Source organism: Pimephales promelas, chromosome 19 (genome assembly GCF_988280905.1).
Source record: "Pimephales promelas chromosome 19, fPimPro1.hap1.1, whole genome shotgun sequence".
NCBI classification, from domain to species: Eukaryota; Metazoa; Chordata; class Actinopteri; order Cypriniformes; family Leuciscidae; genus Pimephales; species Pimephales promelas.
Genome location: NC_142787.1, coordinates 15,323,333 through 15,346,123, shown reverse-complemented (window position 1 = coordinate 15,346,123; position 22,791 = coordinate 15,323,333). Strand labels below are relative to the sequence as shown.

Sequence of the window (22,791 nt, the reverse complement as noted above, 5' to 3'; positions counted from 1 at the left end):
CTTTGGCACTCTTGCTTTGAGAAATGTGATTTTTGAATTGTTTGACAATTCACTCGTGAAATTTGGCACAAAGCGGTGAGCCATGACCCATCTTTGCTGGCAAAGACAATCTTTTGTGGATGCTCCTCTTATACCCAAACACGATCCAATCGCCTATTCACCTGCTCATTGTGGACCGTTTCAAAGGAGTTTAACTTGAAAACTCTATAGTATTCTCAATTTTATTTTGCCCTTGTACCAACTTTTTGGAGTGTGTTCCAGCTATCAAAATCTTTTTTTTTTTCAAAATACAATTAATTTGGCCAGTGAAAACATTGGATTTTGTTTCTTTGTACTTTTGTCAGGTAAATAAAGGTTAAAGAGAACAGACAGAACGACAGACAGAACTAGACAGATCGCTCGACAGACAGAACGACAGATAGAGCGACAGATAGAACAACAGATCGATAGATCGACAGACAGAACGACAGATAGAGCGACAGACAGAACCACAGATCGATAGATCGATAGACAGAACGACAGATAGATCGACAGACAGAACGACAGATCGATAGATCGATAGACAGAACGACAGATAGATCGACAGACAGAACGACAGATAGATCGACAGACAGAACGACAGATAGATCGATAGACAGAACCACAGATCGATAGATCGACAGACAGAACGGCAGATAGAGCAACAGACAGAACAACAGATCGATAGATCGATAGACAGAACGACAGATAGATCGACAGACAGAACGACAGATAGAGCGACAGACAGAACCACAGATCGATAGATCGATAGACAGAACGACAGATAGATCGACAGACAGAACGACAGATCGATAGATCGATAGACAGAACGACAGATAGATCGACAGACAGAACGACAGATAGATCGACAGACAGAACGACAGATAGATCGATAGACAGAACCACAGATCGATAGATCGACAGACAGAACGGCAGATAGAGCAACAGACAGAACAACAGATCGATAGAACGACAGATAGATCGACAGACAGAACAACAGATCGACAGACAGAACGACAGATAGATAGATCGACAGACAGAACAACAGATCGATAGATGGACAGACAGAACGACAGATAGATCGACAGACAGAATGACAGATAGAGCAACAGACAGAAGAACAGATCGATAGAATTACAGATAGATCGATAGACAGAACAACAAATAGATCGACAGACAGAACGACAGATAGATCGACAGACCAACAGATCGATAGATCGACAGATAGATCGACAGACAGAACAACAGATCGATAGATCAACAGACAGAACGACAGATCGATAGATCGACAGACAGAACGACAGATCGATAGAATTACAGATAGATCGACAGACAGAACGACAGATAGATCGACAGACAGAACAAATAGATCGACAGACAGAGCGACAGATAGATCGACAGACCGACAGATAGATCGATAGACAGAACAACAAATAGTTCGACAGACAGAACAACAGAATGACAGATAGAACGACAGATAGAGCAACAGACCAGCAGATCGACAGAGAGATCGACAGACAGAATGACAGATCGACAGACATAATGACAGAAATAATGACAGACATGACAGATAGATAAAGCGACAGAACGGCAGATAGATAGATAGACAGATAGAGCAACAGATAGATAGATCGAAAGATAGAGCAAAAGATAGATAGATCGACAGAGCAACAGATAGATCGACAGACAGATCGATCGACAGAAAGACAGATAGAAAGACAGATAGATCGACTGAGATCTGAAAGGAATACCACCGTGACTTCAAACTTTATGTATGTAAATTAGTATGTAAATTACATGCAAATGATTGCACTCGATAAAAACATTGCCATTAACTCTAACAGAAACAATCCTAACTGTAATGGCACTTATTATAATGCATGAATTAGTTCAAAATAATATTCAATATCACATGGAAGGCATTACTGTTGTTATTATTATTGCTGTTGTTGTAAACAGTGATTAAGTGTGTCTGTGAAAGACACATGTTGATGGGCCGTCATAACTTCATGATGGTTTACCGCTGTTGCTCACACAACAGCCCTTGATGTGTGACAGGACCGCAGCTCACGTTTTGATTTATCAGTGAAATTAATTTCTCTTGACATTTCCTGTAAACCTCTATCCTCCTGATTTCTCTGGAATGTGGCGGCTTATCCACTTCATTAAAAAGAACAATAATTAAAAAAAGAGACAAAACCAACAACACAGGTAGAACATGATCATTTTCATTAATAAGATATTACTGTTAATATTAAACATTAATATTACATTAATAAATTTGAATATTAGATTAATATTATATAATAATGTGAGAAAAATGATGATGTTATGTAGGCCTAATGCTTAACACAATTAATTTCTTGATGTAAAAACAAGAGCAATCTCTTAAAGTTTTACTGTCACAAAAACCAAACGCTACATTTCACCTATTTAAAGCTTACATGTGTGTGTGTCTGTATATATATATATATATATATATATATATATATAGGCCTATAAAATATATATAAGTGAAATATGGTGATGAATTGATCAAATTAACATACAAAAAACTGTAAAGCACACACAAACATGACAGACAGACAGACAGACAGACAGACAGACAGACAGACAGACAGACAGACAGACAGACAGATAGATAGATAGATAGATAGATAGATAGATAGATAGATAGATAGATAGATAGATAGATAGATAGATAGATAGATAGATAGATAGATAGATAGATAGATAGATAGATAGATAGATAGATAGATAGATAGATAGAGAGATAGAGAGATAGATAGATGCCTGTATAAAACATTTTAATATTATTAAATGTTTAAAAATATAAATTTTGAACATTTAAAAAAACAAAAACAAAGGGTGCCTTAAAAGTTATTTAAATACAATACATTAAAAACTATGCATTTCCATACGCATCAACTACATCGGTTTAGTATTATATAATACTTTCTCATGACGCATTAATGCTAGTTATCATAAAGTGCTATCAAAACATGTCATATTCATGATGTGTCCGGATCACTACTCGAGACAAGCCACCAAAGCAAACACCATCGCTTCAATAATAGCCTGAAAGTGGAGGATAAAGCTCATATACAGACTCTCATATAAAATATCGCTCAGCGTTGGCCCATCCACTCAGCGCAGGCCATAAAGCGCTTGCAGTAATGATCCCCGCCATTTCATGGGGTATTACACCATAATGATGATAGTGCTGCCATTTGCATCCCAACCATCAGCCACCTTCATCTTTACCTCGCACCACCGAATTTATAGAGCGACCATATCAGGAAAAAAAAAGCAGCCTGGAATAATATAACCCACGCTTAGTGTCACCGGGGGAGATTTATATATATAAGACAGGCCTCACCGTCAGAACTGAACAGTGTGTGTGTGTTTGAAAGAGAAGAGAAAAAAAGAGGTAAGGTAAAATAAAAAGATAAAGGTTGTAGTGAGATGGAGGGAGAGGGAGAGAGAGAGAGAGAGGGGGGGGGAGGCAGATGGAGGAAATAAGCAGATGAAGATGTACACTAAAATCCTCCAATGACAGCCCATAAAGGATGATAGGGGTTAGGATAGGGATTGGGGGAGGGGGGAGGAGGTGGTGTTGTCGAACGTAAAAATGTCCCTCAAAAACAACACGCGCACACACACTCCATAAAAGTGTTCCTCGGCAGATAATTCGCAACAAGCAACCTGTGCAAACAGCGTATACACACACGAGCGCAAACACAAACAGACACACAACGCTCCCTTCCCTCCTTCGCACACAAACCCTCAGTGTATTTTACCATGGGAGTTAATGGGAATGAAATACCTCAGTGGATGAGTGCAGATGTGTTTGATACAAATAGTCATTTTCCTATTTGCTGGCTCATTGACTTTGATGAATGATGGGAGTTTGGGAGGACGCATGATGAATGGCAGCACCTTGGCTTCATTGCATGCCCTATTGATTCTCTTTCTTTATTACTGCTGCAACCCAGCTGCCTGATGCTCTCTCTCTCTCTCTCTCTCTCTCTCTCTCTCTCTCTCTCTCTCTCTCTCTCTCTCTCTCTCTCTCTCTCTCTCTCTCTCTCTCTCTCTCTCTCTCTCTCTCTGTGTGTGTGGAAGAGAGGGGAGATGGGAGGTTTGGCTTTCTTTAGGGAGCGAGAGGGGGCAGAGGTGCTGTGTGTGTGTGTGTGTGTGTGTGTGTGTGATAGACTGGCACTGTGGGAGGCTGCTTTTGAGCAGGTACAGTATGTGGGTAGTGTTGAATCAAACCGTGACTTATGCGGGTTTGCACAAGTGTCCATTCTGACTGCTTAAGCAAAAGGTACCAAGCTACTTTGACTTTGACTTTAATATATATTTGTTTCACTTGAGTGAATTTGTATCTCCCTGGGTAACCCCATACATCCGCACCTTAAAGTCACCATGAAATCAATATTGACATGTCTTGTTTTTAATGGAATATTTCAGTATCTATTATACATCATTTATCCATGCACATCATTATTTTTTTTTTTTTAAATGAATGTGCCGTCATAAGCTTTAATCAAAATAACTTCCCCTCGCTCTTGCAGCATCTCATCTCTTCTCTGATGATGCGTTTACTGGCTTGAGGGCGGGGCAACCTGTCAATCACATGAGATCCACCAATAGCAAACCACAACCGTCCAAAGATCAAATCTTTTTTTCTACATTTGTTCTTGTTTGAGAAGCCGTTTGACTCCAACTTTCCAAATTAAACGGAACGCAACTAAAACAAGCTACTTTTTTCCCCAACATCATCTAGGCCGCACAGGCTATTTATTAATGTTCAACAATATCCAAACGGCTATTTAGAAATGATTTTACGTAACTGTTGTACCTAGTGCCATCTTTCTAATAGTTACAAATATAAAGTTTAGGGTTGGTGAGTTTTTTTATGTTTTCGAAAGTCTCTTTTACTCTCCAAAGCTGCATTTATATAATTAAAAATACAATGAAAACTGAAATGTAGTGAAATATTATTACAATTTAAAAGAACGGTTTTATTTTTGAATATATTTTTAAAATGTAATATATTATTGTGTGATCAAAGCTGTATTTTCAGAATCATTCATCCAGTCATCAGTGTCACATGATCCTTCAGAAATCATTCTAATATTCTGATTTGCTGTTCAACAATCATTTCTTATTATATTAGCAATGCTTGTTGTGCTGCCTAATATTTTTGTGGAAACCGTGATGCATTTCTTTTGCTTTTTAAAGTTATTTGTAAGTCAGGACAACTATCGTCAAATACGATTGACAATTAGCATACAGTTAGGATTGGTGGTATGGTTCTGTTCTGGGCGAGAACTAGCATAGAGAAGGGCAGGAAGAGCAGCGATAACCCCACAGAACTATTACAGATATCATTGATTCAATATTTTAAAATACAACATAATTTGAGAATTTATTCTGATTCAAGGGGAATCAGAATGCCAAATCCTGCCTGATGAGATGAGGATCTGGGGATGGGGAAGGGAAATTAGCTCCTGAGAAACGCGATAGCAGCTGATAATACTGAAGGAGCTTACAGTGATAGGTGTTGTATTCCTATACATGGATCGGCTGAGAGTCAGCTGACGCGAGCTTGACTAACGTGACCTGCCAGAACTGATGCCACGCTTCATTATTATTATAATTAACTGCAAACTTTTGAACGGTAGAGCATATAACAATACTTTTAAAGAGAAGTGTTACCATCAGATACGTCAAGGTGGTCTGGAAGCTGAACTTGAACTTTAGTTTCCACATTTTCTCGTTAGTTGTGTTGTATTTTGATTGAAGTTAATTCAAGGCAAGACTGTTTAGTGTTGTGTAGGAGTTAGTGCTTAAACTTTTTCTAGCTTTGATGGATAGTAATTTTGAAGGCAAGCAAGGTTTATATGAAGAGACTACAAAAAAAAGTCATAAGCAACATTTTTCAAATGTCAAACATGGATGCTTATGCCTTATAAGGTAACTGTTTCTAAAATGGAAACACATTAAGTTTAGAAAAAGGCAGCAGTGGTTTTACACTTTGCTCACACTACATATAATGTTATGGCAACACTCTTTAGATCACCTAAATGTTACTGTATGAAAATATGAGGTCGGGTATCATGTGATATTAACCTCATGCAAGCACACCGATGCTTTTGAAGATCGAGGTAATTGTGGTAATGTTATCTGGATAAAAGAATACTCCAGATTTACATTGAAGGCGGGACCCGTGCCATAAAAAAAGACCAGAAAACCATGATGAGGCCGTTGATTTAAGCAACCAGCAATGACACAAAATAATGCAGAATGAACAGGAAATTTTTACAGCTTATTTTAAGGTCAAGACAAACTTCGAATCCTATAGCTTGGCTTAACCTTGTTTAAAAAGCACTAATGTTTGAAGGTTTATACACTGAAAAAAAAAAATATTTTTAAGATTTGTTATCACAACATTTTTCTTTTGTCAAATCAACTTAAATAATTTATTTAGTTGAGATAACTTACTATTTTGAGTTTCTGATGATTAAATCAATCTCCTTCATTGCATTAACTCACTTTTTCCAGTTCAATCAACTTAAAATTTTAAGGCAACCAGGTTACATAATTTTTAAGTTAAACCAACAATATTTTTTTACAGTGGCCTTATGGACAGTGGACAGACGGGAAGGACAAACAGAACCATAGATAAAGCGAATGATAAATAGGTAGAACGAGCGACAGACAGACAGGTGGAACAACAGTGTAAGTAATACCAGTCAGATGAATACATTTTGTGAGCGAATTTTGAGCGAGTGTAGTCCAGGCAATCCGAGTCTGAGGAGACTCAACACAAACTCAGTAAGGCTCCGTCACACACTCTGCTCGGGTCACTGCTGTTGCCCACAGCAACGACAGGCAGCAAAACACACCTCGAAAACCTGCACTGTCAAGCCGTCACATCTGAAAGCAGAGAGGTGGACTGACTTAAAGAACTAATCCACAGCTCAGTGCTTTAACACACACAACAAATCGATCATCCAAAAGATGCAATTTCTTGAAATGATGATCTTAATATTAAGACTTTATTTCTAATAATTTCAACATTATTTCTTATGATTGCAACTTTAATTCCCGTACACATAACATCGATCAATGTGACTTTATATCACAAATGCAACTTTATTTTTTTTTATTTTAAGGCGAGACACTACAGGTGAATAGGGTCATTTTTTAACTAGCAGATATCACCATGAAACTTTCACAGTTGATTACCTACATTGAGTTCTGTAATTTAATTATTTATTAGTTTATATATGCAAATGAGTCATTATCTAATTAAATATGCACTAATTTGCATATATTTAAAAAAAGAAATCTGAGTATTGGATAAAGGTTCAAAATTCTTTTTTTCATTGTGTTCACATATTAGATGATAAAACAATTACAGAGGGATTTATGGATATCTACTTCTGTAAATCAGAATATACTGGCAATTGCCTTAAAAAATGATTTTCGCCATGTTTTTTGGAATTAAATGTTACATAAATCAGGCTAGGAATATATTTACAAATCCCTCTGTAAATGTCTTCATAATATAACTAGGTACAAGACTGGAAAGTTTGGTGCAGGCTATTTAGGTGCTACTGAAGTGGAGATTTCAGACTTGGAGTATGAGAGAAAAGTCATTTTGAGAAAACTGGCTTTTAGCATCAAGATTTAGCATCAGCCAATGAGATCGCGCATTTAGTACAAATTAGTACGATTGTGCTAAATCGTACATATTTTACGAATTAGCCCCCTGACCCTGCCCCTAAACATAACGTCACATGGGTTTAGACAAATCATACAAATTCGTACGAGTGAGGTCGTATGAATTAGTACGAATTAGCCACTTTTGAATCACTCGTACGAATTTGTACGAATTGGTCATGAGATAGCGTAGGAAATCTACAGACGCAAACAGACAAAGTGTAGTAATAAAGACCTAAATGTGTATTTCTCACTTTTTTTCACCAAAAGTCTGAAAGAAGACAAATATCCCAAAATCTCAAAATTGATCAATGAAAAAAACAACAATGTTTTTGCCTGCCATGTCTCGCCTTAATCTCACAATTGTGGTTTTATTTTTTTTAAGCAATCAGACTTAATCTAAAGGTCAACAAAACACTCTAAAAATCTCACAGGCTTACATTGAAGAAATAACACCCTAGCAACTGGATAGTGCATAGCAGTGAACTTGAACAGTGAACACCCTGGCAACCAACTTCGCACCTGCTCCCTATATTCTTCAGAACTCGTAACTCAGCAAATGTTGTAGCGATATGAAACAGATTCACATTTTTATAGAGAAAAAGCTGCCGCATATAATAACAAATGAATTAAATGTATTTTGTCACAACAGACTACATGTGCTCCGACCCAACAGAAGTTCAGCATAATTGAAGCAGCCTACATGCAACAGGAACATGGGTAACTATTAGAACATTGTATTAGGACTATAATAATTGTTATGGCAGACATTAACATGTAAGCATTTATTTGGTAAAAAAAATGTTGTAAGGCAAGTGGTCATAACTCAGGCCAACTGTCTTGAAGTTATAGCGCGTTTTGCGGACACCTGCAGGTTTACAGTACATGGCTGTCAATCACTCTCTGACCCCCAGGAGAGGCTGGCAGCAGGAGAGGGGTGCGATCGATCACTCCAACTGATACAGAGTAATTAGCTAAATCACTGGAATCAAAATGACTATTGAACGAGTGTGCATCTGTCTGACCGCAGAAAAAGCATGAGAGTCTTTAAAACACCTCACACCAAGAGACGGGCTGTCAGATGCAATCGGTCAGTCGCTACTAGTTTTCCTGCTTTCTGTTTTTATTTGATTACTATACGGAGTCAGGAGAGCAGCTTATGAGGAATTTACGACCTCGGCCTGATGTTGGTCTCAGGACGGCCAATGAGTCCTGCTTGAATTCTGATGAATTCATCGTACTGCTTGTTTAACACTTCTGTGTTTACTCAGTGCAACTTACAGTAGTGATTATTTATTTGAATATATGGTTTGGGGTCAGTAATATGTTTTTAAAGAAATTAATACTTTTATTCAGCAAGGATGCCTTTAGTTGATCAAAAACGACAATTAAGAAGACATTTATAATGTTACAAAAGGTTTCACTTTCAAATAAATGCTGTTCTTTTATCTTTCTATTCATCAATGAATCCTGAAAAAATATTTCCAATTTCCTCAAAATACAGGGAGCATAAGTCAGGACACCCCTATGTTAAATTCCCATAGAGGCAGGCAGATTTTTTAAAAAGGCCAGTTATTTCATGGATCCAGTATTCTTTGCATCCTGAAGTTCCATTGGCCTTTGGAATTAAAATAGCCCCACATCATCACACACCTAGAGATGGCCAAGGGCACTTTTTCAGGATTCATAGTATCCTGGATCCATGAAATAACTGGCCTTTAAGAAAATATATAATCCCTATATCTCACAAAAGTTTATTTTATATGGATTATTTTTGTAGAAAGACACATAACACATCATTTTAAAGGGTAACTAAATTACAGATTAACATAAAATAGACTCATTCCAGACTCCACAGACACAACATGGGGCTGTTAGTACTTTGTCCATCAAGTTTTCTTTTAGTCCACTCCAGCAGTTAACACAGTTACACAAAAATTACCCTCACCCACCGAGAGACCGTGTGTAGTCAGCCATTACTGTTAAACTAAAAAAGCCAGGCTCCATCTCCGTACCCCCCGTGTACCCCATCTCTAAACGGCATCAGAGGCGGTGCGAGACACACAGGCAGTAATGAAGCGCGTGTCATGTGGAGATGTAATTACCTCACTCTCCTGCTGGGTGTGCACTTCCTGGGTGAGAGGAAAGATGAAACGCCAAAGTGGGAAAGCGCTGAACCCTCAAAAGTTAAATTCACCCAGCGCAGCACCCCTCTCCTCCCTCCCTGTCCTGCTGGCTGCTTTGGGGAGGGTAATGGTTTGGGCAGGCATTTAGCTAGCTGATAAATGATGAGTGTAGTTTTTGGTGCTCAGGATCCAGGAGATGTGTTTGTTCTGCACTCCTCCGTTTGTGTGTGTGTGTGTGTGTGTGTGTGTGTGTACAAATTGCATGCTGGGAGTTATTGAGTTACAGAAAGACATAAAGGGGGGGGGGGGGTATAGAGGGAAGGGACAAGGGAACAGGGGTCAAAGTACAGCAAAAAATATAAAAAGATGAGAGGAAGCAAAGAAAATTATGCGAAATAAACATGAGATTTACCACGTTTCCACCAAAATGGTGCTGACGACAGCATACTCTCTCAAAACTGCCCAACTCTCCTCTGACTTGTGATGGCATACAACGATATATTTCGTTTTATGCCATCACAAGTCAGAAGAGAGTTAATCGCGAATAATCACATCTAAAATAAACGTTTGTGTTTACGTAATATATGTGGGTGCACTGTGTATAATTATATATATATATATATATATATATATATAAATACATGCATGTATATTTAAAAAAATAATATTTATATAAAATATTTATATTTATATACAATATAAATTATTTATAAATCTATATACAGTAGATGAAAATATTTCTTAAATATATACAAGCATGTGTGTGTATTTATATATAAAATAATTATACACCCACATTATGTAAACACAAACTTTTATTTTGTATGTGATTAATCGTGATTAATCATTATGCATATGTGTATATATATAGTCAAATATAATGTAAAAATTATGATTAATTTGTTAAAAAAATATTCACATTGTACCTTTTCTACCCTAAATAAATTTATATTTTAATCATATGTAAATGTAATATTTTTAAAATAATGAAAAAATATAAATAGAAAAAGTATTAAATAATTACATATACACTACCATTCAAAAAATTAAGTTATTTATCAACGATGCATTAAATTGATCTTGAAAAAAAAGTACCATGCACATTTTCCAAAAAAATATTAAGCAGCACAACTGTTTTCAATAATAAGAAATGTTCATGAAGCAGCAAATCATCATATTAGAATGATGACACTGAAGACTGGAGGAATGATGCTAAAAATTAGCTTTGCATCACAGGAATAATATAATAATGTCAATAACTAATATTAATAATTAATTAATATTAATAATTATAATAATAATAATAATTTTTAAATTTATTAACAAAGAAAACAGTTATTTTATTTGTAATAATATTTCACAATATTACTGTTTTTACTGTTTTCCTGATAAAAAACAATGGTGAGCATAGAGACTAATCTTACTGATGCCATATTTTTGAAATACACGCTTGTGTATTTTTTTTTAAATTAAACATTTAAAAGTGATATAAATGCAAAAAAAAAAATAGCAAATAAAAGTTATTTGTGAATAAATTCAAAGCAATATTAAAGTTTGCAGCGTGGCTTGAAGTGTCAGTTGTGCAAGAGTATTATCTATTTTCACTTTGCTTTGAAAACCATTCTTGGTGATGACATCATATTGTAAACCACCAAGTTTAAGGACCCGATGCAGAGTCAGAACCACTTTTGTTTGTGGCAGATATGTACAGAATGGCTTCAGAATGAGTGTTGGGTCCTGCAAAAAGGGGCAAAAGAGAGAAAAGAAGATGGATAAAAGAGAAGTGTAGAACAAAAAAAGGGGGGGGGGGGGGGCTGGGGGTTATCGGACCAGTAGGTGGAGATCAATTTCCCAACAGCCTATCAGTCAAACAGCTCTACACTATTCTGCTGATTGCACACTTTCAGCTCAAGTCAACCGATTTCCAAGTTCCAAGTGTGTGTGTGTGTGTGTGTGTGTGTGTGTGTGTGTGTGTGTGTGTGCTGGGTACTCATAACTACAGGTCTGGAGCGAGCGAGGATCTGTCACGATGCTTTATTTCCTGAGCTGCTTAGTGAGGTCGGCCAAGAAAGGGACAGTGTGAGAAAGAGAGAGAGAGAGAGAGCTCTCAGGTGAGGGTAACCCGGTCCGCCACCGTTCGCTCTGGGAGAGGGAGGTGGCAGAAAGCCGGTTGTGTCAATGCATTATGCATTAGAGTCTGCGCTCGACTGACAGCCCCTCTGCCGCCCTCGGCTCTAACAGGGCCGCCGCTAATCAAAGACGACACATCCCAATGTCCAGACACACACACACACAAATTTACTAATCAAAAAGTGTATTTCCTAGAGGCTGTCTCCCAGGAGAAATCCGGCGGGGAGAAATTGGAATAATTTATTAGCTTACAAGTTTTGGTTGACAGTTAGCCCGGGGCTATTTATCTCAGTAATAGAGAACGTCTCCAATGTGGCAAAATTGACCAAATCAAACAGCTTTGATCAGAAAATGAATCTGGCAAGCTTGTCTGTCTTCACGCACCCCTCGAGAAAAGCGGGAAACAAACAAATCCAAAAAAAGAGAGAGAGAGAGAGAGAGAGAGAGAGAGAAGGAAGACAGGGTAGGGAGAAAGAGAGAGAGATAGAGACAGAGAGAGGCTATTTAAAACAGATTCACAAATTTTCAAAGGGAAAAAAAAACGTCACAGATGATAAACAGCGAGTTAAATACATTCTACGTCAAGAAAGAACACGCGGTGGTGCCTTGACCCGGCTATATTTATTTCAACCTGACAGCAGGGTATTTTTACACGTAATTGGTGACTTTAATCAACGCAAAAAGACTTTAGTCAGGACTGCGTTCGCAAGCGAGCTTTTTTTTTCTCAACATGAGGTCGATCACGTATATCTAACAGCGAAAGTTGAAGTTTTGAATAAATATTAATACAGTGGCTCGTTTTAAAGGATGTCCGCGAACCGTTCGGACAGAAAACAGCAAGTGACAACCTTCAGGCACGCGCCACAGGCTTCACTTGTGAGGGACGCGCGGAGCAAAGGGGAACAAATTCGGGTCGAGCACCACAACAAACCGCCATGGCAACTGCTTTTGACAACATCACACCCGGCCTCTATACACGGCAGACAGACACGCTCATTTGCGCGGGAGATTGACGGTTCAAAGGGTCTTGATTTTGACACTGAAAAGGAACAAATATTCTCACATGTTGATCTAGTTTAATTAGAGCTGCGTGCTTTGATGCATGCTTGTCAGGGGCTGCTTGATGTTGCATCAAGTGAAGTTAAATGCGTCTCACTCAAGATGACACAACGCGAGAGAAGTTTGTGTAGGCCTACTGTCGCGCAACGTTCAAACAACCTTCAAACAAAGACGCTTCATCTCCGTTTGACATTGCCCACATGCTCCTAACATCGTTTTCCTCAAATCTGGAACAACAATGTTTATAATAGAGAACGTCTCCAATGTGCTAAAAGCGACCAAATCTCTCTCCCATAAATTGAGGGGGAGAGAGAAAGAGACAGGTAAGGAGAGCTTATATTCAACACGCTTTCAAAGGGGAAAGAAACATCACAGATGTTAAACAGTGAATACGCGGTGGTGCCGTGACCCTGCTATATTTATTTCAACCTGTCATTTAGTTTGATTTGCTCATCAGGAGGGTATTTTTACATTGGCGACTTTAATGAGTGTAAAAAGACTTTAGTCAGGATTGATTTCGCAAGCACGCGAGCCTTTTTATATACGGTTGATCAGAAGTCTCTCACTACGTGGTTGAAGTTTGTATATTACCATTAAAATACATATTCTGTAGTTTTTAGCTTTAGCCATTTGAGATTATAATCAAACCCTTTATTTTGACACAATGCACACTTTATTATCGCTACAATAAAATTCCTTATACTCACTGTATTTGGTCAAATAACATTACAAAGTTCGTTTTTACGTGTATAATTAGTAAACTAATCAAAACACATCATGAATGCAAATTTGAACTCAAACACTGCAATCACGCGCAACCATTGAAAAAGATTTTTGGTAAGATTTTTTTTTTGGTAACACTTTAGTTTAGGGTCCAATTCTCGCGCTAACTAGTTGCGTGTTACAATGCATTTTACTAGGATTTTGGCTGTTTATTAGAAGTATAAAGCACATATTAATGCCTTATTCTCCATGACCATTTTCTCCCTTAATCCTACTCAATACATAAACAACTACCTTACTAACAATTACTAAGCAGTGATCAGGATTATTAGTAAGAATTTTTTTATGAAGTCTCTTCTGCTCACCGAGGCTGCATTCATTTGTTTAAAAAACAGTAATACTGTGAAATATTATGACAGTTTAATTGAACTGTTTTCTGTGATCAAAGCAGAATTTTCAACTTCAGTGTCACATGATCCTTCAGAAATCATTTTAATGCTGATTTGCTGCTCTAGAAACATTTCTGATTATTATCAATGCCGAACTTTTCAGGATTCTTTGAATAGAAAGTTCAAAACAACTGCACTTCTTAATAACATTATAAACGTCTTTAATGTTTCTTTTGGTCAAATGAATGTGCCTTTACTGAATAAAAGTATTAATTTCTGTCAAAAACATATATTACTGACCTAAAATTTGAACAATGCGCATGCAAAAAAAAAAAAACCTCGTTTATGAGTGTGGTTCATTATAGGCTCCTCACGCTGCCAGCAGAGTGAAATTTTTCACCTCGTGCAGACTGCTTTTTAAACTACATTTGGACTCGTGCCGACAATTACCTCCTCAAAGTCTCTAAAGTACCAAAGCTCTGCCTAATTAGTATGCATTATCAATTAACGGCCTTAATAGGCGGCAGATTGATCACATCCCCCTGTTTCAGGGGCCGAACAGAGGCGAAAGCTGGAATGAAAATTTCCTCAACCGCTCTCACTCACGAACAGCAACAAAACATCCATGATATAAAACAACTCAATGCTGCAGTAAACACGACTGCAACACCTAATAAAGTACATCAGGAACCAGAGTTGTTTGAGTTTTTAATTTGGTTTTAAATAATATTTTGAATTAGCTTTTTTTTTTTTTTTTTTTACAATTTTCATGTTCATTTGAAAATTCATTTCTAGTATGTTCTTTTGTCATTTTATTCATTTTTTAAATACGTTTCATTTATTTCAGTTTTGGTTTCAGTTTTTATTTATTTCCAGTTAATCATGTTAGTGCTTCAGCTTAAACCGACTTCAATTTATTGCCCAGGCAACATTTCTAATGTTCATTTAGTTTAAGTTTTTCAACTAATATTTATATTTGAGTCTATTTCAGCTTTATTTCAATTTACAAAAATGTTTTTATTAGTTTTAGCATTATTTAACGATAATAGCCCTTTCAAGAACTACAACAGCAGGTCTACTACTAAAAGTATTATTATTAAAATTATTATTACATATACATTTACATTAATTGATTTAGAAGACGCTTATCTAAAGTGACTTACACTTAATAATAATAATAATTAGTCCTGACAAATTGAGTAATCGCGATTAATTGCATCTAACATATGAGTTTTTGTTTACATAATATGTGTGTGTGTGTGTGTGTATAATATATATATATATATATATATATATATATATATATACTGTATATATATACATGTATGTCTATGTATGTATGTATACATGTATGTCTCTGTGTGTGTATGTGTACACATTTATACATATACATATGTATATATATATATATATATATATATATATATATATATATATATATACACACAGTATATTAGGGCTGTCAAACTATTAATCGCATCCTGTTTACATATAAGTGGGTACACTGTGTATAATTATTTTATATATATAAATACACACACATGCTTGAATATATTTAAGAAATATTTCATGTATATACTGTATATAGATTTATATATAATTTATATTACATATAAATATAAATATTTTATACATAAATATTTTTTTTCTTATATATACATGCATGTGTGTATTTCTATACATATACAAAATAATTCTACACAATGCACCCACATATGTTATGTAAACACAAACTTTTATTTTGGATGCGATTAATCGCGATTAATCGTTTGACAGCCCTAATATATATATATATATATATATATATATATAGAGAGAGAGAGAGAGAGAGAGAGAGAGAGAGATTATGTAAACAAAAACTTTTCATTTAATCAGTTTGACAAGACTAATAATAATTTTTTTCTAAAAAAAAATAAAAATAAAATAAAAACAGCTTAAACCTGGTTTGCTGCTTTAGCTGGTCTTCCAAACTGGCCACGCTGGTTTTGCTGATCTGCCAGATGGTGTTTCTGCTTGACCAGCTGAGAAGTGCTCAAAACCTCTCTTAAACCATCCAACCAGACCAGCATAACCAGTGGACACTGCAAGACCAGCAAACCAATGAATGAATGAATGAATGAATGCGGTCTGAAATCCTTCAACGAGAGCGGTATTAAACGCACACTAAACTAAAATCACGTTTGATCCAAAGTGCGGCCATTCATCAGCCAAATGAGACTCATGTTTCCAGCATACATTCATTTTCAAGACATTGTTTAATTGCGCTGTTTTACATAAAAGTCGCTGAGTGGAGGAAGAGTGTGATTTTCACTTACTCTCACCAAACTGTGTCCTCGTTCATCACTCGCACTCATCAGAACTCTCATGGAGAGCCGATTCCATTAGAAGAAACAACAAAATGGAGTTGCTGATGCCGTGTGGTGTTGGTGAAGATTGATTGACTGATGCATTGATGGAAACCACTCAGAGAAGATCTGGAAGACAATAGAAACAGGACATTAAACATCCTGAAATTAAGCAAGTTTGCAGGAATGCAAGAAATGGCTCTTTACTCATTCTCTTCGGGAATATCGTAGAAAAATGACACTGTTACAAAACATACATGTGGTAGCATTACGTAAATGAGCCTGCTTTGCTATACAGAAAATATGAATTTAGAAATTCATTAATAATCTGCGAAACGTAAAGCCAGTATATTGATGGATTTTAGCTACAGGTTCCAATCATGCCCAAGTCTTCATTACATTTGATTAATTTTAGACTTATTTTTCATCTGCACTCTGTGGCCTACATTATGATGCATAATATGCAGGTCAATATCGTGAGTTACTGAGATTGCCACTGGCCATTAAATTAAAGTTTGACAAATGACGCTCTTACTGCACAAATTCTCAGCAAAACAACTTTGGTCAGCATGCAGTTTGAGGATGTCTGGAATAGAGATTTTAAGCTCATTTTCATCATATCAAACATCCTAATTTGTCACCGACCCATATACAAAACAATTTTACAACAATATTTACAACCATTTGTTTTCTAAAGGGGTTTAAAGGCTGTTAAAATGTACCTCTGCCACCCCGTTTGAGCTTACAAAGTTTTAATCTGTATAAATGAATGCATTAAATTGTTTGCTTATTTGAATAAACACCGATACAAATCATTAGATGAATTACTTGGCCTGCTGATTACAACTTATGCATCAAAATGCACTTAATTTTCATTAGGAGGTATAAAATTAGATGATTATTATATTAATTAAGATGATTACAAACAATTATCCTTCCCGAGCACCCGCGGTCCTGCAAACTAGGTCAGCGTGATGATGTATTATTCTCACACGGAGTCATTTCTCCTGGCCTTCTTTCAGCACGGAAACCCAGAATAAAGGCCAGGAAGGGCAAATAAAATGCTGGTCAGAAATTTCTTTGTAGGGTGTTTTCAAACGCAAGAACAGGGCGCTGAATCCATTACGTGGCTATAGGGCCGCAGACACGCGTCTGATGTCCGAGCAGTTCACGCTGCGTAATACACCGGGCAGAATGTGCTGAGAATTCGGGGAAACTGTGGAATTGAAGAGTCACATATAATAAGCATCACCGGGACAGTGACTGGAGAGAATGGCCTTCCTTTTTCCACGTCTGTCTGAGAGTGAGCAATCCAGCTCGAGAAAACAATAGCACAATATAGGACTCATTCGACACGACTTAATGACAAAAGAGCATGCAAATTAGGTTAGGATGAAGATCAAACGCATACTCGCCTCATAAGTCAAATGCCTTGTGCAGAGAATCAAATGCAAACTGAAAGATATAAGGACAAAGACAGCAAGGCCTGTGTATAGTGTGTAAAATGATTTGAGGAAAAAGATTGTCACCCTTTTTCTGCCAAAATACAAGTTACTTAAGTTTCCCTTTCATTTAATTTCCTTTTTTTTATCTTAATTGACATCAATAAAACATGTTGTATATAGCCAATTTTCATTTGTTTGCTAACTAAAAAGCAACATATTTAAGCACCAAACTGAAATCATTACTGCAGGCTGTTAGAAAATGATGTTAACTTATCATTAGATCGTTCCTATTTTAAAGTGTATATGAGTCATAACGTAAAAAGCAAAACAGTGCAATATATTAATTGAAAGGAAAGCATATCCAAATAAGCAAAGATGTTTTAAGACATAACCCGTAATTTGCAGTATAAAAATACAAAACTATCATTCATAAACTCCACGACAAATAACTACTACTAATAATAGCAACTATGATGACAAATAAAGTCAGAAAAAAAGCTAAATAATTATCCTATAACAATATTATTTCATGCTGCAATGCATGCTGGGAGCTCACAAACCTTTGGGAAAAAACAGCAACATTGATCATTTTGAAAGTTTTCTGCAAATTAACTCATTTAGTCAAGATGGAACAACATTTGGTGGACTGTTTTGTTATTCTTAAATGTGTTTTACATAAAAAGTCATTCATATTTATTAGGCCTATATCTGTGACTGACTACAATGCTGCAAAGGATGAAATGCAATTGCCTATTTTTATTACAGTTACAAACGTTGCATTTTAGTATGGTGTTTTGGTAGAGACTAAGCTTACCAGGGTAAATTTTGAATAGGGCCAGAATTTGACGAGCCATCTCTGATGTTTCCTAAAGCAAGACCATAAAAACCCACTGCAAAGCAAACCCCACACCTATGCGCGCGCTCGAGCCTGTAGCTGCATTTCAAGCCTGTTCTCGGCACGCTGATGTATATTTCATTGTCCGCGGCTTAATTTTGATTTATCGTCCGTCCATAAATTAGAAAAATATGTTTTAGAATTCCATCTTGCGGAAAAGCTGCGCGTGATGCCGGGGGATTGGACGATATTTAAGATGTCAGAGATACATATTGGATTAGCGCGCTTTGTTCGCGCGCCATAGCAGGTGTTTAATCACGGCTGATGCGCGCGCTGAAATGCGTTAGGACAGGAACGGGAGCCGCGTTCCCCGGGACTGCGATAAATCACAGCCGAAAGCAACTAACAATCCCCCTCCCCACCTACACACACACACACTTCCAAAAAGCATAAAGCCAATCCTAAAGCCGCGCGTGCACGTCACTGAGGGCAGCAGTCACATAAACGCATTAAATCTCGAAATGTTAATCGGTCTTTAAAGCGTTTAAACGTGTTTTTTGTTTGTTTGGGTTTTTTTTTTGCGCAGTATTATTTTTTACCTTGAAACCGAGCGAGTGCGAGTTATTCATTAACCTACCTCTGAGAGGGTATACATCTGATTACTGTCAGAAGTTTTCTTAAGATTCGTCTCGCGCAAGCATGTTTGGCGCCATCAGCATCCAAACGTTAACTATATAATAGGCCTTTACTTTTGACATTTTTACTAAAATGTTTGCATTGCAGATCTAATTGATTTAAACTATAATTTAGCCATACTGTTAATACTAAAACTACACATATAGGCTACAGGACACCACTACAAGTAAACAACAAAAAAACAAATATTGTAGGGACACAAAAGATATAAACTAATCTAAAGTTGACTTGTTGCCTTATATTTGTAAGTCAAACGAAAGTTTAGAACCTGCAGTTCGTTACATTTTTTTTTTTTTTACCATTTTGAATATAATTGTGATGAGTTGATATTCTGAAGCATCATATATTCAGGTAGAAAATGAGATAACTCTGACAGTTTAAAAAGTTAAATGGATTGAAACAAGGATATTATAACAATGAAAACATTGCATGACATGAGTGTGTGTGTGTGTGTGTGTGTGTGTGTGTGTGTGTGTGAGAGAGAGAGAGAGAGAGAGAGAGAGAGAGAGAGAGAGAGAGAGAGAGAGAGAGAGAGAGGCAGGCGGGACAACGTTTAGGAGAGCAAACATTTTCAAGGTCACCCGGTGAACTGGAACGAGCTCAGAGAGATGCATGGCGAAAACGGCGCGTTTTGACACGAGCGCGAGGTTTGATTAAAAGGTAAAGTAATGGGTTTAAACACACGCCACGTGCGTAGCGCGCCAGACTCTGTTGGCTTTTCGCAAATTACTTAACGGTGCAGTGATGGAAATAAGATTGTAATGTTTGGTAATGGAAAAGAAAGCCCCATATTCTTTTTCTGGCCTTCTTGTTTTCTGACATACACAAAATAAATTACCCAGGCTAATAGGCATGGCGCGTGGAATTTTTTTTTCCCCGCACCTTCTGAGGGAATTCAAACGTGTTCCTAGCGGTTTCATTTTACATTCGTTATCTCACGCAATATTGGTTGGAATGATGAAACATCAAACACCTAATGTAACATTAACAGTACTGACTGCTGAGACAAATAGCTCACACACAAAAAAAGCCCCAAAAGTAACTCAACCTTGAACATAGTGGCTCTGCTGCCTGCGCGCGCCTGGCCTTAAATATGCCTAATAGTGAAACCAGGGGCAAGAAAACAGCCATCACAAACTGGAACAAATGGGGTTTTGCAAAACACAAACAAAGATGATTTAAAGTGCTGTACAAATATGTGCACATGTTAGTTAATACAACACATAATGCATCTGTGCGCATGGGAAAGGCGTCATGCAGACCCGCAAAACCCCACGCAACCCGCCACGCAAAAAAAAAAAAAAAGAAAAAAAAAAGAAAGAAAACGTATGACTTTGCATGCATTTTGGCTAATTGTAGACAAAAACCTGTAGGTTAATGAGGGAAGATGTGCTCCTTCAGAAAATGTGCATTTACTTTTAAATTGTTACATATTTAGATATAGCTAAGTTTAGCGTGCGCAGGATTATTGTGCATCAGCCAATGTGTTATTATAGGAAATAAATAGTAACATTTGCTAATTAGCCTATAGTAAGAACAAAATGTAAAATTACTCAAAGAGGTCCTTACCATGAGGCCATATGAAAGACAACGCAGAATCCCAAAAAGAGATTTATCTAAAAGGTAAAATTCTTCTGCGACTTAAATGAATATTTAAATATTTAAGAAGATATGCCACTATGAAAGCAAATTGAAAAATTTCACTCAACTAACCCCCGCAAAGATGTCGTACATGTACATTTTATTCATGGAATACTGATTAATAACCCCATAAATTAAAATAATGATTAAAGTGATGATAAAAAAAAAAGATCACACTAAACAAGCCACTTGAGCCCTTCACTTCAATGGGGGACATATTACCTCATGGGTCTAATTTGATCTTTTTATAACTATTACTCCTCAAATCCAAAAAACATGAATGTGTCCACAAATCTCTCATTAACAAATAGACACACAAAAAACTGTGATATTCAACATAATACATTATCATAAAGCACTATTTTCCAAAGACACAGAATTAGATCAATTAACCTCAAAACTGTTTCGGCTGACTAAATATGACAAATGTTGATATTCAGAAAAAATGACCAAATTAAAATTAGCGTAGCCATTTATCAAAAGTGCTGAGATTAGATTTAGTGACATCTATGGTCAGGAGACAAAAAAATGAAGGTGACTTATCCTTTGCAGCAGACCGGGGCTAGTTGTCACACTTTCTATTTTCCACCATCGTTGCCCTGGAAATAAAGATAGTTCATTAAACACATGCTGACCAATAACAGGCATGCTGTCACATTATGAACCTGTCTTGAAATAGCCATATAAAGTAACAAGTAATTGCCAACATTATTAAATTAAGTGCATAGTGACAACATTTAGAACTTGTTCGGAGAACATAGTTCAACCTTCATTATAGATATGTTTTATATGTTGGTTTATAGTGGTTATATATGATCAAACATGATATAATACTTCATTATAATATACTGATCTATCTGTCTGTCTGACTATCAATCTATCTATCTATCTATCTATCTATCTATCTATCTATCTATCTATCTATCTATCTATCTATCTATATATCTATCTATCTATCTATCTATCTATCTATCTATCTATCTATCTAAGTTAGCTAGCTCCATCCACATTTTAAAAAATATGATGGTGTAGGAAATTGTAGAGGATACCATGCACAAAAATGATCCAAATTTAAGACTAACAGACTGGACTTTTGACGTAAAACCTTATCTATTGATTTGTTTTACTAGGTCACCGCACTGACCGGTTAACACCCATCAAGTGCTTCTGCACAGCTTTAGAGGTGCTGGCGAGCTTCACAAGGTGATAGCGCCATTAAACAGCGATCAGAATATAGCAATTAAGCTGACATTACACTCGCCCGGCGCTGTCCATAGGTGTCCACCGTTTATCCGGGAACCACCTCCTCTTAATTGCCTCCTAATTCCGTGTGTCAGATCCGTGTTTCCCCGCTGTCCCGCCCGCCGGCCGTGTCTGTGTCTTTACCGTTCTCAACTCCGAGGCGTTACTCAAGTCAATGACACAAGGCAAATTGCGTTTAATAAATGAGCTTAATGGATCACGCGATTGGATTGTGAGCGCGATGCTTCCTCTGGTTAAGCAAAACATTTATATCCAGTTCTAAGTGTTTTTAAACCGTGCAGACGGGCTGTGTCTCTCACCTACGATTTAAACTCATTATAAAACAGGTGAGACGAATTCAAGAGCATGAAAAGTGATTTGGGATAATCAGGGGCACGACAGTGTCAGTTT

The 22,791-nt window shown here is 36.8% G+C and overlaps 1 pseudogene; it reads right to left on the bottom strand.

Moving 5' to 3' along the window:
* Positions 1-355: 355 nt before the first annotated feature.
* On the bottom strand, positions 356-8,985 carry LOC148970776 (uncharacterized; annotated as a pseudogene).
* Positions 8,986-22,791: the final 13,806 nt, after the last annotated feature.